Here is an 18,134-nt window from a genome sequence, read left to right on the forward strand (position 1 = left end):
GGCAAAATGTTTACATTTTTACATCTTGATAAGCAACTGTATCTACTATAAAGAGATACAGATATTTGAAGTTCCATTTTTCAATTTTCCTTGTTCAGGTTTTCAGGATGCCCTGATTGTATACTCAAGCCCCCTCTGAATTCCATATACTATGTCCTAGAGAGTCTGTTAGGAAAACACTGGGAGATAATAGGATATACTGATTTTGTTCTTGCCAGTAAATTATCTCCCCAGGTAATTGTTCTTATAATAAAAATGCCAACTGGGTGGCAAGTCTCTGCACCAAGAAAAAGTTGTATTTTAGCCCTCTTGTGCATTCAGTACAAATTTTAAAATCTCAAGAAAGAGGAAAAATAAAACTGCAGAATAAAGGATAGAAGAAGGAGAAAAAGGAAATAACTTGGGGAGATTCTTTGTCATGCATCTCTGGTTGTCACAGCTGATGCTATAAAGGGCAGACACCTTGTGTTTCCTTAAGAAAATAACTGATCACACCAGTGACTGATAACCCCATCCCTGTTTGCCCAACTGGATAATATGACTTTCTTCACTTGATGATCATTTGTAACATCCCCATTCAAAAATATATAGAAAGGTCTATGGCAAGACTTCCCAAAGGTTAAAAACAGAAAGAAGGTTCCCTTCTTTTCCTTACTGCCCCTATACCCTCAGCCTCTACTCCTGTTTGCCATGAATCAAAGAAGAGAAAGAAAAGGGACAGAAGTGGGTTAAAAAGTAGGATTGTAAAGGAGAGGGGGCTAGAAATGAATAAAAAAAAAAAAATTAAGCGACAAGTTTTGGAGAATATTCTGTAATAGTTTTTTCATCTCCCTGTAGCTGGGCTCCTTAACCTCCATTTATAAGCTCAATAATCTCACTATGACAAATCCTGTTGTGATCTCCTCAAGGATGGACTCATGGAAGAAGCTCTGGCTCAATGATCTGTGACTGAACATCAAATCAACCTTATGGTTTTTTGGTTCTGCAGTCAGGTATTTCACCCCATCCCCAAGTTCAGCTGCCATCTTGGTCACACTCCTGACACCTGGACCCATCTGTTGAATTCTGTGTTAGACCCTCAGAAGCAAGGCACTGCCTCACTCTGCCTATATTCCCATCTCCAGGGACCATCAGTGTCTTCCTCATCACCCCCTGCTCACGGATTCCCCATCAACACCTTAAATACCACTCTCAGAACCACCTGATTCACTTTTCTTCTGCCAACACCCTTAACAATCAACAGCCTTAACACGTGCAAGCAGTTAGTAGCTAGATTTTACAGAGAGGCTAGGATTCATTGTAATGTCTCATCCTCTTCCACATTGCAACCCTTTTCCTTAATTCCAAATCATATCCTACTTTAGACTGCTCATTCCACTGTTATATATCAGGTCATATCTTGAGATACAACATTTTCCTTAGCTAATATGAAGAAATGAAATTAAGTGCAAGGCTTCCCTTTACCAGAATATAAACAGGGGAAAGCTTTCCTTCTTCAATCCATCAAACTTCAAATCCTGAAGCAGACTTGTTTATCTTTTAAAAAAAAACTATAGTGTTTTAAAAGAGAGACTTTGATTGATTAATTTCACCAGTCCCAAATAATGTTAAGTTGAAAACAGCAATGACATTTCTAAGGGCTGTATTGCATTTTCTAATACCAGGTGATGGATATCTATGGTGTTTCATCAGACTAAGAGGGCTGTCACACCACTGACTCTATTCTATACGCTTCACTGGCTTGCTAGTTAACAATTATGCAATATATATTTGCTCATTCTCCATGCAAAAAGATCAAGATTGACACTTAAGAGCTCATCTTTAGGTGGGAAAGAAATCCTTGGAGAGTCAGGAGAATATAATATAAAACAAACTTCTGTCTGAAAAATAACTGGTGTTTTTATCCTCTCTCATAAGCAATGCCTTCTTTCTTTGTGTGATTCTGTTTCAAAATCAGTAGCCTACCAACCCCTCAGCTAAAACAAAAGAGCTAGCATTAGAGAAGAAGAATGCAAATGCAGTTTCATGATTACTTTTGATAAACCTTCATATACTTTTTTCTTACCCCAATTTTTCTGCACATTGATTGCAGAAAAAAAAAAATTAACATGCCCAAAACTTGTCCTCTTCCAATACAACAGGGACCTGGGCTAACAGTCCAAACATGCAGGTTTGAGAAATTGTATTACCATCATACTTGTCAGACTCAATATCTTGTCTACGGCTTCTGTTTTCCCCAAATTCTCATAGCTTCAATTCACCAAATTCCTATTTACGAGTTCAGTTGGATCTACCTTCAGAACCAACTTTGACTAAGTCTACTACCATGCAAAGAGTCAGAAGAAGAAATCCAAGGAGCAAGGCCCAGGAAATTCAATGTATCTGAGGTAGGGAAGTGTTTCACAGGTTTGAGAACAGAAAGGAAGCCACTGTGGCTGGAGATGGTGATCAAGGTAATATGAGATGTGTGATAAGCAGAATCATGGCCCTCTAAAAATTCTTACATCCTCGGGGCGCCTGGGTGGCTCAGTTGGTTAAGCGACTGCCTTCGGCTCAGGTCATGATCCTGGAGTCCCGGGATCAAGTCCCACATCGGGCTCCCTGCTCAGCAGGGAGTCTGCTTCTCTCTCTGACCCTCCTCCCTCTCATGCTCTCTGTCTCTCATTCTCTCTCTCGCAAATAAATAAAATCTTAAAATATATATATATATAAATAAAAATAAAAAAATAAAAATTCTTACATCCTCTGGAATCTGTGAACCCATGGAAAAGGGTATTTTGCAGATGTCATTAAAGTTACAGATCTTGAGATGGGAAAATTATCCTGGGTTAGACAGGTGGTGCTAATTTGATCACTTAAGTCCTTAAAAGTGGTTCCAGGTTGGCAGCCTGAAAAGGGTAGATGCCTTGTTGCTGGTTCTGCGGTGTAGAGGTCCACGTGCCAAAACTAGAGAGAGGCACCAAGAAACTAAGGGTGGCCCCTGGGTGACAGCCAGCAAGAAAATAGAGACATTTAGTCCTACAACCCTGTGGACTTGAATTGTACACCCTTAAGCAACAGAAAAATCCTTCTCTGGAACCTCAAAACGAACACAGTCTTCTTGACACCTTGATCTTAATCCAGTGGGACCCATGTTGGACTTCTGACTTACAAGAAGCCTAAGTTAATAAACCTGTGTTGTTTTAAGCACTGTGTTTTAAGTATATGTAGCTTGTAGTAATTGGTTATAGCAACGACATATACCAAACACAAGATGAGGTAACTATGCATGTGTCAAATCACGCAGACCATCCAGCCGTCACAGTCTGATTTTCAAAAACAACAGGGAGTCAATGATGAATTTTAAGAAGGGAACGACTTTGTTAAAAGGTTACTGTGGAAAAGATGCCATGCTCCACATCATATATCATCAGGGAAATGCAAATTAGAACAACAATGAGATACCACTACACACCTACTAGCATGATCAAAATCCAGAACACTGACAACACCAGATTCTGGTGAGGGTGTGGAGCAGCAGGAATGCTCACTCATTGCTAGAGGGAATGCAAAATGGTTTAGACTTTGGAAAACCTTGTCAGTTTCTTACAAAATTAAACCTACTCTTTCCATTTGATACAATCCAGAAATCTCACTCCTTACCTAAAGGCACTGAAAACTTATCTCCATGCAAAAACTTGCACATGGATTTTATAATCATTTTATTCATAATTGCCAAAACTCAGAAGCAACCAGGATGTTCTTCGGTAGGTAAATGGATGAACTGTGGTGCATCCAGACAATGGAATATGATTTTTTTGAAGTAATCTCTACACCCAATATGGGGCTTGAGTTCATGACCCTGAGATCAAGAATCACATGTTCTACTGACTGAGCCAACCAGGCACCCCAGACAACGGAATATTATTGAGTGCTAAAATGAAATGAGCTATCAGGCCATGGACAGACGGGAGGAACCTTGAATGTATATTTTCTGGGATACCACACATCAAGTGATCACAAGGCGCCAAAAGTCCAGATAAGGGAAAAAGCATTAGACTGGATATTCAGAGGCCTGAGTTTTGGTACCGGTTCTGCCATTGCCCAACACGTAACCGAGCGCACATCCCTTTACCTCTCTGACTTATGTTGATTCGTGGCTTTGTACATTGTATAATAATCACTAAATTAAAATATCAAAACCTAAATGTTAAAATTAGTAAAATTGCAAGATACTTATTTTAATAACAAAAGTAATGGCAGCTCCTTTACATCTTGTATTTAAAAGATGAGAATGCCTATTTAAGGAAAGGAGAAAAAAAGCCTTAAGTACAATGGCAACTAAAATGGCAACTCAAACAAGATAAAACTGTTTCTGAGGCACTGATCTTTTAATTACAGAAAATGTCAAAATGCAATGTGTTCTCTTAGCTTTATTATTTTGAATCTGTTTCTTGTTTCTCAACAAACTGAAGAAATAAACAGTGATTTTTAAAATTAATTATGTAGTGCAATTTTCCTCCAGGAAAACCAATATAGCTTAATTTTCATTAACTATATTGTAAATTGCATTACTCTTTTGGAAAACATTCAAGGATGCTTTTATTTATAAACCAAGAGATGAGAACTGTGATGCATTTATATGGTGCATGGACACTTTCAAAGGGGGCTTCTTATTAAGTAGAATTCAACAATGATATTTTTAAATATCATTATAATTTTTAAATTATAAATTTATATTTATTATAAATATAAATAAAATTATAAAAAATTATATTTTTTAAATTTTAAAAAAAGCCAGAAATAGTGGCACCCTGGGTTAAACTGCAGCATTCAGGATGTTAATTAGCTAACCATGACTATATGTATAATGAAGATATTAAGCTTTCTCTAAGAACATTGCAACTTGAAATTCAAATAACTAATGTTATGGGATAATTGGGAAATATGATTAACTGATTTAAACACCACTGAAAATGCAGCAAAATTCTCTTTCAAGAGGCAGAACAAATATATTCTATAGACAAATGCCAAAATCAGAATTAGCACGTAGTCAAGAAAGGAGGTGACTAAGAGTACATGGGTAACCATTTTGAATAAATCACTTTAAAGCTAGTCACAGTGTGAATGAGGATAATTATATGGCTCTCAACTCTGCTCATGGATTTTCTTTCTCTCTCTCAATTGCAAGTCCCCTCAACTGTCATGTTTAGTTGTCTCTTTGAGATGTTTCTATACATGGTAACAGATGAATCTGCGCTTCTGTGATTTTTATAAATGATCTTAGCTCACACAGCAAAGCCATTAAGCTTAGGTTAGGAAAGGCCTGACCCTTGGGTGCTTGCGTGCAGTTTTCTATCGTAGAAAAGCTTCATAAAGCTTTATAGGAAGATTTGAAAAGACATCAGAAAATAATTTGAAATTCAGAAGTATCCAAGATGCCCTGTACCTTTTCATTGCTTGCACTGGTTGCATGCCTACACAGGAGAGTAAGTAAACTATTTAACAAGTGGTTCCCAATGAGAAGGTATATTTTAGTAGGAATAGCTACTGTGGGCCCTCTGGGTTCTTCTAGATTGTTCCAAATAATGGCATGTAACCACCCTAACAACCAGGAGATCATTAATAAAAGGTATTTAATGAAATGATTCTGAAGCATGATTTAATGTGCAAACTTTTTAGAGGCGATGGCCAAGAGAATATTGCAGGCAGCAAAATTTTAAAGTAGAAAACCAAGTGAACAGAATTGGAAACAAGCACTGTAGAGAAATAAAAATCATAATCAATATGCCTGACAGGAATTCATACTGGTAACTGCAAGATAGCTACAGAGACTTGTACTTACTAGCTGCTAATAAATGGGGTGATGATAAAGACAAAGAAGGCAAGACCTCTGGGATAAGATTAGAGGATTAAGTTTACTCTATCCAAGAAAACAATGGAAAGAAATCTAATACACTAGAATTTAATACAAGATGAATCATTTTAGTACTGAATGAAATACTCTACAATTATTTTTCTGTAAGACTATATACTAAGTTCTTCTGATTTGTTACAGGTATTGTCTAAAGAATCATAGCCAATCAAAACTAAGTCCAAAGGGACCCTCTGGCAGAGGCAGAAAGAAAAAATTGGTAGGTTTCCTGCAGTAGGGATGCTATCTTTCATTTGTAAAGAACTCATGACTCAGATACCAGAAACTATATTCTATCTACTTTATCACTCTAAATTATTGAGATTATCCAGAACCCTGATTTCCTGTGTTTAAGTTATTCTTTCCTATGTCTTCTTTTATGAGTGTTTATTCTATTCTACAAGTTTCACTTCCTTCACCTTTCCCCTCAAAAACAGATAAATGTTACACAATGTCTAACTTCAGTTAAGCTTATTTCTACATAGATGAGATTCTTAAAAAGTTATTAAAAAGATACAAGAAGGGGCACCTGGGTGGCTCAGTCAGTTAAGCATACGATTCCTGGTTTCGGCTCAGGTCATGAACTTGGGGTCTTGAGATTGAGCCCCGCATAGGGCTCTGCACTCAGCAGGGAGTCTGCTTTTCTCCCTATGCCCCTCCCCAGCCCTCGTGAGCGAAGAGCATGAGCACGCTCTCTCTCTCTCTCTCTCTCTCTCAAATAAATCTAAAAAAACAGACGCAAGAAAAAACATAAAACAACAGCAACTTAATACAGTATAAACAAAAGATTTTTATAACTAGAAAGTTAAAAAACTAAGTAGATAATAAAAATAAAACATTTAAGTGTAGGCTCCTACTTAGATAGTAACTGAAAAACTAGTTACTTTTATCTCCATATTTGTGTAGATTCATATTTTAATTAAGACATTCAAAATTATTTTTCTGATCATATTTTTCAGTTTATTTACATTTCAGATTTTAACGCAGATTTTTTTAAAGCACAATAATCTCAACAAAGAAAGGAAAGGCATAAGATTCGGCAGTTTCTGCTTTTTATATATAATTGAAGCCAATTAACTGTGGCATTGAATTTTTAAAATCTTGTTTCCCTTGAAGCAGGTATTTTCAAATATTACATGTATATACAGTAGACTTTTCATTTGCAAGAAGATTAGAAAAATGATCAGTTCTTTGGTAAATACCAAAAAAGAAGAAGAAGAAGAAGAAGAAAAGAAGAAGAAGAAGAAGAAGAAGAAGAAGAAGAAGAAGAAGAAGAAGAAGAAGAAATTCACAATAAAATTAGAAGTAGTCCAATGAACAGCCATGTATCAATGGAACTACACCATCTGTGAGAATTGTAGAGGGAAAAGTGAAAGGAAAAAGTAAGTGAGGATGACCTGTTTAGAAGTAGCTATGCTAATGCACAGTCAGAACTAGATTCAGCCTTTTTCGGGCTTAGAAGTGTTTAGAATTAAATATGATGTCTTCAGAGTGACCACTGGTTACTTTGGGTCTCAAAGGCCCCAAAGCTCTGCTTCAACTCTCACACTTTATTGTGTGAGACAGCAGACAAGAGTTGCAGCTCCTACTTATTATCAACCCCCCGTATCTCCTGCCTCTTCCAAGACTTCAGATACCTCATCTGTCAAGCACTGGATATCAACAAATCTTCAACCACGTCCTTAAAGAATATTCAAAAATTTTGTGAAGTAGATCAAAACGTATTGTCACTAAAATCAAATAAGATTTGTTCATTAAGTGGGGAAAATGTTAATGACTAAAAATTTCTTAATATAAAGTGTTCTTCTACATGTTTTCTTCAAATGCATTAATTCCTTCTGTTTCTTTCTTTCTTTTTCTATGTTCCGGGAGAGGCGATAAGACTCATTAACAGCATCCATCCTGGAGTCAGAATGCCTAGGTGTAAATCCAGCCCTGCCCATTCACTATCTACAAACCCTGGTAAAGTCATTTAATCTCGTTATGCCTTCTTTTCCTCGATAAGAAATGGAGATAGCACAATTTCTTTCTTAGAAGGAAGTTATGAGGATTAAGGGAGGCAATACATATAAAGCACTAGAACAGTACCTGCTAAGCACTGTCACAATAACATAGAGCCCCAATAAGTTTAGCACAAGATACTTCTTTTAAAAAACCAAATGTAAATATTGCATGTTGCTCCCCAAAGTGCCATGACTTTTAGGGGCTTTGTAAAAAGAATGAGGAATATTACTAAATACTGTTATGATATATTGTTTCAGTAAAAAGAAACGAGGTGTTTAAGCATTTATACTATGCTGCCTTTTATCAAAGAAAGGAGAAACAGGAATACACATATAGACGTGTACCTATACATATTTTAAAAAGAAAGGAAAGGTAAACCAAAAACTAATAAAAATGGTGACATCCAGGAATGAGGGACAAGGTAGAGAAGCTAGAGTTTTCCAAATGTGCTTTACTTGGAGGTTTTGACTCTGAAACTATAATAACGTTTTAAATAATCATTAAAGTTAATTCAAACTAAAAAGAATCCATAAAAATGAAAAGCAAAATAAAACAAGGGACTATAACTATGTATGAATTGATATCTTAACCATGCACAAATTATTTTTAAGTAGCATAAACTAAGAACTTTAAGGAACCTTAAATTGTTTTTACTAATCACATTGTAAAAAATATGACCATTATTCTAAAGTTATTCTTAAATTTTAGTATATACAGTCATATGGAACAAAGATTTTTAGTTTAAGAGAAAAGAGCTAAACATATTAAATGAAAGAATTACAGACAAAACCCCATAAACTGAAATTTGAATTGGAAATATGGAACACTTGGAAATATCAATATAAATATATAAAGTATTCCTCTTTTAAAATCTTTCTACAGAAAAGGCCTAGGAACAGTGACCAATTAAGTGGCAATGCAGTGAGCTTCACCAGTGGCCAAATTGTGGACTATGAATACCGTTTCCCACAAAAGGTACAAGATGCCTTAGAGACATGGCTATTTCCTGGTTTGGGCAGAAAACATAAAAGAAAATCCTGGGACTGCTTGTCCTACCAAAAAGTGAGGATGCATCAATGCCTACAGGGATCATTTCAAGAGGACTTGGGAACAAAATTTAAGAGATGCCTGTCTTTCCTTTTGCTGCTGTGACTGCAGCCATGAGGATGCTCAGACTTCAGAAGAGGCTTGCCTCCAGTGTCCACTTCTGTGACAAAAAGAAGAGCTGGTTGGACCCCAATGAGACCAGTGAAATCACCAATGCCAACTCCCATCAGCATGTCCAGAAACTGATCAAAGATGGGCTGAGCATCCGGAAGCTTGTGACTTCCCATTCCCGGGCTTGGTACCAGAAAAACACTATGGCTCACCAGAAGGGCAGGCATATGGGCATTGGTAAGAGAAAAGGTACTGCCAATGCTCGAAAGCCTGAGAAGGTCACCTGGATGAGAAGGATGAGAATTCTGTATCTGCTGCTCAGAAGATACTTATATCTAAGATTGACCACCACACGTATCACAGCCTGTACCTGAAAGTGAAGGGTAATGTGTTCAAAAACAAGCGGATTCTCCTGGAACACATCCACAAGCTGAAGGCAGACAAGGCTCGCAAGAAAAGCTTCTGGCTGACCAGGCTGAAGCCCGCAGAGCTAAGACCAAGCACTGTGAAGAGCAGCGCCAGGTCAAGAAGGTAGAAATCATCAAGATTCCAAGGAGGAAGAGACCAAGAAATAAAATTCCCTCTCTTTTGTCTATACAGAGTGGCTTCAGCAATTACACAGATCAGTTATTCAATAAAACAAACCTTTATCTGCCTCCAAAAAAAAAAAAATGAAGAGATTTCTATTGGCAAAGATGAGATAAATTCAAGATCATAAAGAACAATAACTGCATTGGATGGAAAAATATCTAATATGAGAAGATCCATGAGGTTATAATGATACACAAAAACAACTCAATAATCATCTCTAGAGAATTTTAGAGAACTGACATATTATTCTGAAAAATGATAATTAAAGTGGGAGAAATCAGGCATTTTTTTCTGCCTTTCCTGTATATGCCTCAACATAAACACGTGATATAGAAATGTTATTCTTTATAGACAAATCCCAGCCAATAAATGAAAAAGTAATGATAGAATTAGAATCTTACTGTTTTGCAATACCTATTGAACAAATAGATTTATACTATAATCATCAGTAACAGATTAATAGGTGAAAAATTGATAAAGAACAAAATTTATAACGGATGAATCAGGCCAATCACATATAGACCTATAGATCAATCTTAACATCATAATAAACAGATATTAGGCACTGTGGGTTCCTTAGTGTGATGCAATGGAAGGAATACAACACCCCAAATTAAGTATTCTTGCCAAAACATCAAATTGGGATCTGATTAAATCTCTATGTCTAGATATGTAGCTTATAGAAAATAGGGGTCAAAGGAAATTTTTAAATGATATTATGAAGATGCACGCAGCAAATTACAGAATGTGAGAAATTCTACAAGACAAATAACCCAGTTTCTTTAACAAATAAAGTACAAGGGAAAAATGGAGGGGACAGTTTATAGTTTAAAGGAAATTTTAGATGTATACTAATGAAATGCAAAGTGAGGATCTAGTCTCTATCCTGATTCAAAAAAAAATCCAACTATATATGCATGTTGTGGCATGCATATTGAATTTGATGTTGACTGGTATTTGATTCAAAGTCATCAAATTTTTGCTAACTTTCTAAAACAGGATAATAATATCACAGCAATACTTTTTTGCAATACTTTTTTTTTGAGTGTTTATCTTTTAGGGTTACATACAAGTGAATTATATGATGTCTGGGATTTGCTTCAAAATGAGGGTGAAGTGGTAAGTGGAGGTATAAATAAGTTAAGATTGGCCATGTGCTAATAATTTTTGACACAGACACTGAGTGACAGTTACCGGAAAGTTCATTATTCTCTCTACTTTTGTATGTGTTTGGAAATTTACACAATAGAATGCTTTAAAATGAAAACTATTTTTAAGCACAGAATTAAACACAAAAATTCCTGTTGAGTTTTTTTTATTATGTTGCATTGAATTTATACACAGATTAACTTAGCCCATTGAGTCTTCCAATACAGAAACCTCTACATTCTGTTCCTCAGTAGCATTTTTATTATTATCATTACTGCTTTTGTTTCTACTTTCTTGGTATAGGTTGTAGACACTGCTTAAGCTTAGTCAGAAGTTTTTCATAATTTACAAGACTTTTTCTGTTTAACCAGTTTATAAGTGGATTTTTTTGTTTTCCTAACAATAATCAGTTTGAAAACAAATAGGAAGTAATTGCTTTTGTGTATGTAAGTTTTTAATTTTCCTAGTTACTCTACTGTCTTTCTGGTCCCAATAACTTTTCAATCTAATATCTAATATTCTAATATCTAATTTTCAACCAAATCTAATATAATTTCTTAGATATTTCAGATGGAAAATCCACAATACAAATAAAGGATAATTTTTCTCATCTCTTTAAAAATAGTTGCTGTGGACTGAATTGAAAGCACTGTTACCCTTTCACTTGTTTCCTGAAATCCATATTTTGAGAGGTTTTCTATCTTAAAACAAACAGAAACCTGTATTATGCTCCTGCCCAACTTGAAACGCTCAAGAATTCATATTAGGAACTGTGAGATTAATATATCTGATGAATTCGCACCATGACTTAAATTTTCAACTCATCCTATCATCAATTATAGTTCAGAGAACACCATCAAAATCTAATAATTAAGAATATCTATTGGGATGCCTGGGTGGCTCAGTCGGTTAAGCATCTGCCTTCAGCTCAGGTCATGATCCCAGGGTCCTGGAATCTAGCCCCATGTCGGGCTCCCTGTTCAGAGGGGAGCCTGCTTCTCCCTCTGCCTCTCTCTCTCTTTCTCTCTCTCTCTGACAAATAAATAAATAAAAACCTTAAAAAAAGAAAAGAATATCTATCCCCAACAAATATCAAAATACATTTGCCACTACCACTGGAAGATTAGTTAAGAGAAGGCTTCCTTGATTCTTATTTTCAGGCTGATGAAATAAGATGATTACATTAATAAGAACCCAAATTGTTCTTTGTCATAAAGTAGACATGGAGAAGGTTATCAGAGAAACTGACTAAAAATTTTAAAGCCAAACTCAAAATATCAACATGAGTTTTTTTGTTTTTTGTTTTTTTGTTTTTCCTTAAGGGATGTATTTTGTAGAGAAGTTACATTATTATTCCAGAAGACATTATCTTGGCTTCAGTACACATAACACATCTGGGAATTGTCTGCTTGAAAGCCTTGGCTAGAAGCTCTATCTGATGGCCTCAAATTGATTGTGTTATTGAAAAGTCTGAAGGAAGTTAGTGCATGTCACATGGCAGGCGGCATGGCATAAACTGCCTAAGACACCAAATTTTCCCATGGGAAAAGACCAAAAAAAGTTGGATCAGGATTCCATATTGATTTTGCTTTATGAGATAAAAACTTTTCCCTTCAGTATACTGCTTCTCACAATGGCTTTAAGTGCTTTTGCTTCGACCTCAAGCCTCTACAGTGACAATGTGACTCCGTGCCAGTTTTTTTGCAGCATACAAGCTGCCAGATACAATTATTTCTGACAACAGGTCCACATTTGTCTCAGTCAAGTTACGGTGTTTGTGGACAAGAATCTTATCCAAGCTGTCACCATTGCACCTCGTCTGTTTTAATGTATGTTTAGGAGGAAAAGGTAGTGCAGATTTCCAAAGATGCCCTGAGGTGGATTTCTGAAGATACTGACCAATAATTCTACCTGGTTTTTCATCAATTAATGTTATAGATGTTCACTCAGAGGTGTGGCCATGCTGAATACTAGTTAAGTTTCATAACTTGTCTAAACCAATTCTGCTGAGAATAAGCTGACAACTCACAAAATGAATAAGAAAGTATTCTCAATACTTCTCTAGCTAAATGCATCGGTCATTCATTTTTGGTAATCATTCACCTTTATCACTGCAGTTTTTCTTCGCTGGGACTTAATTCAGTTCTTGTCCTGCTAGTTGAATCTGGATAGGTGCCATTTCTATGAAGTCACATAGCACCCTGTGCTTTCTCATGATAGCACTCACTACCCACATTCCAACAAGTCATTTATCTGTATGCCATCTTGGATTATAAATACTATGAGTGTAGAAATGTGTCTTTTCTTTTCTCTTAATTCTACCTCCACCATCTAGAATGGGAACTGGCACAAAGAACACACACAGGGGCCAGCATACAAACAGTCCTTTAGGTCAGGCTTCTTCAAGTCAGCTTCTAAAGCCAGCCTTCTTCACATTACTGGTAAGCCTTTTTTAAAAGCTACAGATAATGAAGGGGGGGGGGGAATCGGAGGGGGAGATGAACCATGAGAGACTATGGACTCTGAGAAACAAACTGAGGGTTCTAGAGGGGAGGGGGGTGAAGGGATGGGTTAGCCTGCTGATAGGTATTAAAGAGGGCACGTTCTGCATGGAGCACTGGGTGTTATACACAAACAATGAATCATGGAACACTACATCAAAAACTAATGATGTAATGCATGGTGATTAATATAACATAAAAATAAAAAAATAAATAAAATAAAAGCTACAGATATTCCAGTAAGATCCTTAATGAAAGCCCACTTAAGGCAAAAAGCCCCCTGAAATAATACTATAGGTAAGAAACAGAAGGAGTAACCAGCCCCAAATAAAAGAGTTTGTCCCCAAACTACCCCTTCATGTGTTGACAAAGAACCCCAAATAAGGAGTTGTTTTTCTCTGAATACAAGGTCATTGCCTTCAGACACAAATGAAAGTGCCCTCAGAGTAAAATTTCTCAGGTTGGAAGGGAATGAGGGAGCAATAAAAATTCATCTGCAACACTTTTAGTCAAACAGAGATGGCAAATGGTGAAAAATAAAAACCAGTATTCTGGCTCTTCTACCGAAATTTTGAGCGTTTATCAAACTTAGTATGATGAACTTAGGGAATCCCTTATACTTGAGCATATCTTGGATAACATAGACTTGCGAACCAGCTACAGGTACTCCTTCCAGGGACTCTTCCTTATTATAGAAGTATCTCCCCTTGAATCATCCTTATTTTTTCCTTTCATGAAACATATATTGAGTATGTATTATCTGTGAATAGTAGATATTTAGAGATGAATGAGATTCCACCATCCCTGAATTTAAAGGATAGTCTGTTGGAAAAAAATTTACATATAAACGATTATAATACAAGGTATTTATATGTCATACGTATACGGTATATAACCCAAAAATGCTAATGCAGAAGTTACCAAATCCCTAGAGAAGATTTTATGGAGGATATAACATTTGAGATATATTTTATAGACAATTTCACCTGATAGATAGTGAGGGAAGTCTATTCTCATAAGAGAGAATAGCATAAACAGTGACTTAAGGCATATTAAAACATGGCTTGTTCAGAATATAATGAATACTTTGGTGCGCCTGGATCGCAGGTTACACAGCATATTGAATAGTGAATGGAAGTAATGAAAAAGTGTCGATTTGGACCAAATAGTAAAGGATTTTTGAATCAGGTTTTATTCACAGTCTTTCATAACTGTAATTGGCCCCACCTAAACCACCTACCAAGTCTTATACAATATGGCCCTGCCAACTTCACAATAACCCTTGACTGACCCTCTGTCACATCTTATTGGACTCAGGGTGATCACTTTATTCAAGAACAACCAACTCATAAGACAGATCTCAACCTATGAGGTGGCATGGTACAAAAGGATCAACCTTATCTTCTCTACAATTTTAAACTGAAAGGACTAGAAGGATAAGCTGATTTAGAGTGAAGCTGAAAGAGTCATGAAGTAGCATGTAGTCACTGAAGACAATATGGCAAGCCAACTCCATAGGAAGCAAACACTATAAATAAACTACAGCTTGAAGGCGGAACAGAGGTGAACACAAGAGAGGTGATACAAATGGAGACCAGCAAAGTGCAGGGCACTGCAATGAAGCTACTTCCCTTTCCAATAAGGTTCTTGCTCTTCTTGACAGCTGATTATTTGACTTTATCTAACAACAAAATGAATCAAATCAGAAGAACCTTGTGTGTCATAAGGATGAATCTGCTGTTTGACCAGAGGTGACAGTGAGCTATTCGAAGGATTTAAGCAGAACAATAGCATAACCAAATCTGTGGTAGTGTTTTAGGGAGAAAGTCAGACCATTCTGGAATTGACCTTCATGTCATTCCACCAAAGACTCATCAAATCTCAAAAAAGAAGGAAGCAATAATTCTTTTTTGTTTACCTTACCCCTGGCAAGAGGGTAACTTGCTATTTAAAAGATTATATTAGCCATATAGGAGAGAGACCATGTATATTAGAATACTAGTTATTTATTTCCTTTTCAGAGCCAATATTTTGCATTTCAGTGACTTAAAGGAAGGTGAGCCCGAATGATTCAACATCAATAAAGATTGTTCCATAAACTAAATTTCCAACAGTAGAAGGAATTTAAAATAATTGTTTTGCCCACTTCAAGGAATGTGATGCATTCAATTCAAGTTAATAAAAAATATGTATAGTTGCCAAAATACTAATAGGGATTGCCCTTGGATGGTGAGAGCATGGTTCTTATGTTTTATAATTCACATATATTGCTTTTATAATGGAAACAAAATAAACTTAAAGAATAGTTTATGACATATTTCATTTCTATCTAACAAAACAGATTTTAAGTTTAGTTGTCTAGATAAACGTATCTGAGGCTAGGGAAAAAGCTATCTATTAACGTTTGCTATTGTTTTTCAATGGTATAAAGACTTTGGTTTGGATTCAAGGAAGACAAAACAGTTATAAAAAAAATACACTAAAGTCAAAGGATCTAGGTTGCACGCAAAATTCCTATACCCATGTCACATATGAATAGAGCCAGTTACTTCATCTCTGTGTTTCAGTTTTCTGACTTGTAAAATGTGGTTTGAACAAAATAATCTCAAAATTCTTTCCAATTTATGATTCTTTAAGCGTTTATATCATTATTCCTTAGTATTACTATAATATTTTCCAAGTTTAATTTGCAAGCTTATAAGCCACTTGAAATTATATAAAACCTCTCAGGCCTTTAGAAAAGTATCCACAGAAAACCTACAAAGCTTAAGGGTTAGGACTAATGGCCTAAACATGTGATGACGTTTAATTATTTTCGTTTCTCCAGAGAGAAACCTAGAGTACCTCAGAAGGAAAACACGAAGACTGAAAGTTATATGTACCAAATCAAAAATATTTTCATGATTTTAAATAATACCATAAAGAGAAAAAAATACATAGAATTAATGTAGGCTGTTTCCTTTAAGAAAATGTCTGGTCTTGAATATAGTCAGTGAATAGAAGAAATAATTTATATGACGGTGTGATACCTATTACTAGTTTTTGAATATAGGCATACATTGAGCTATCAGAAGACACAAACCTGGATCATAAATAAATAGTTGCCAGTTGAAATATTATATTTATTTGTAAAGCTCTACTTCCTAGAAATATAAACACAAACACATATCCACACACACATATCCACACAACACACTCCCCACACCATATACATATATATCAAGTTCAAGTTTTTCTAATTCTTTACTATTATAATAGTCACAAACATACATTTGAAAAGAGCAAAATATATATTTTTTTAGTTTGAAAACTCATTCTAAAATATAATTGATAATCAAAACCAAAATTTTGATATAAAAAAGTGGTATATACTGAGTTCAGAGTATTTTATGTAATTCTCTTTATTTCATTATAAAATTATAAACTCATTCTTTTGAAAAAACATTCCCACACCCCCTGTCATCACCTGCCATGCCTGTAATCTCTCATGAGAAATTCATATCTGAAACATGACTGCATACTCTCATTGCCTCTTCCCCCTTAAAACTCATGTAATAACAACTGAATACAAATGAGGATAAAGGGGAGATAAGAATGGATGAATGATTTTTACAAAGTTTTGGAAAACACGGAGTATATTATAAGTAAGTAGAGTTAAGAAAGCTACACCGAAGTACTTCCTAAAGGGGACCCTATGTTGTACAACAAAGTCTTCAGAGGCTTCAGAAAGTGGGGCCACTAAAAATATGGGGACTGGTTTAAAGTATTTGTGAAGAGTGCCAGATCCCCATCTTCAGCCCAAGAAACCAAGAGACTATCTGCTATGGACCGAATGTTTGTGTCTCCCCTGCCTCCCACCACAAATTCATATGTTGAAACCCTAATACCCAAAATAATAGTATTTGGAGGTGGGGCTTTTAGGAGATAATTAGGTCATGAAGGTGGAGCTTTCATGAATGGGGTTAGTGCTCTTATCCGAAGAGACACAAGAGAGATGGTCTCTCTCTACCATGTGAGAATACATCAAGGATGTGTCCTTCTGCAAACCAGGAGGAGAAACCTCACCAAGAACCCAAACATGCTAGCACCTTGATCTTAGACTTCCAGCCTCCAAAATTGTGAGAATAAGTTTCCATTGTGTAAGCCACCCAGTCTATGATATATGTTTCGGAGTCAGCCTGGGCTGACTAGGATACTACTACTCATTTCTTCCAGCAAAGAAAAAAAAAAATTTTTTTTTCTGTAAATCCAAACATGAGAAGTTAAATCCAAGTATATGAGGCAAACCACTGAAGCTTGGTATTGAAAACAGGAAAATTAAATGAGAATGTACATAATGAACCTGGGGACCTCAGCATCCTTCTCCTGCTTTGTCCCCAAAACACTGGTAGCCTCCAGCTCCAGTGAAGAAGGTTGGGGATCTCCAGGGGAAAATATCTATATTCATGTATCTGGAGATTCCTCAGTGAAAAGGCAAGTTCTTTTTTTAATCTTGCTCCCACAAAGTCCACAGCCAAAACCCTGCCCATTCACAAGGAACTTTCTCTCAGCTTTTAGTGCCTCATTCAATCTGAATAAGCACACAAGAAATTTAACATTTGAAAAAAGGCTTCCAACATGAAATGGACCAAAACAAACTAACTAAATACCTCAGAGGAAACAGTGACATTGCACCAAAAATATAACCCCAAAACTGTATAATATCCTATAGTGAAAAAGGATGTCACATTTATAGAAATAAAACAGTATGCAATGAAGAGGGAGAAAAAGAGAACAAAAAAAAAGAGCTCCTATAGATAACAAATATGATCACCTAAACTGCGGGAGGTAGAGGATCA

At 35.9% G+C, this 18,134-nt stretch overlaps 1 protein-coding gene and 1 pseudogene across 3 annotated transcripts in view; one reads left to right on the forward strand and one right to left on the reverse strand.

Moving 5' to 3' along the window:
- Positions 1 to 18,134, reverse strand: part of CTNNA3 (catenin alpha 3) — a 1,817,935-nt gene that overhangs the window by 1,032,173 nt on the left and 767,628 nt on the right. The gene's annotated exons all lie outside the window — the stretch shown is intronic.
- Positions 8,763 to 9,690, forward strand: LOC116644391 (annotated as a pseudogene).

This window comes from Phoca vitulina, unplaced genomic scaffold, assembly GCF_004348235.1.
Source record: "Phoca vitulina isolate PV1807 unplaced genomic scaffold, GSC_HSeal_1.0 scaffold29, whole genome shotgun sequence".
In the NCBI taxonomy this organism is placed as follows: domain Eukaryota; kingdom Metazoa; phylum Chordata; class Mammalia; order Carnivora; family Phocidae; genus Phoca; species Phoca vitulina.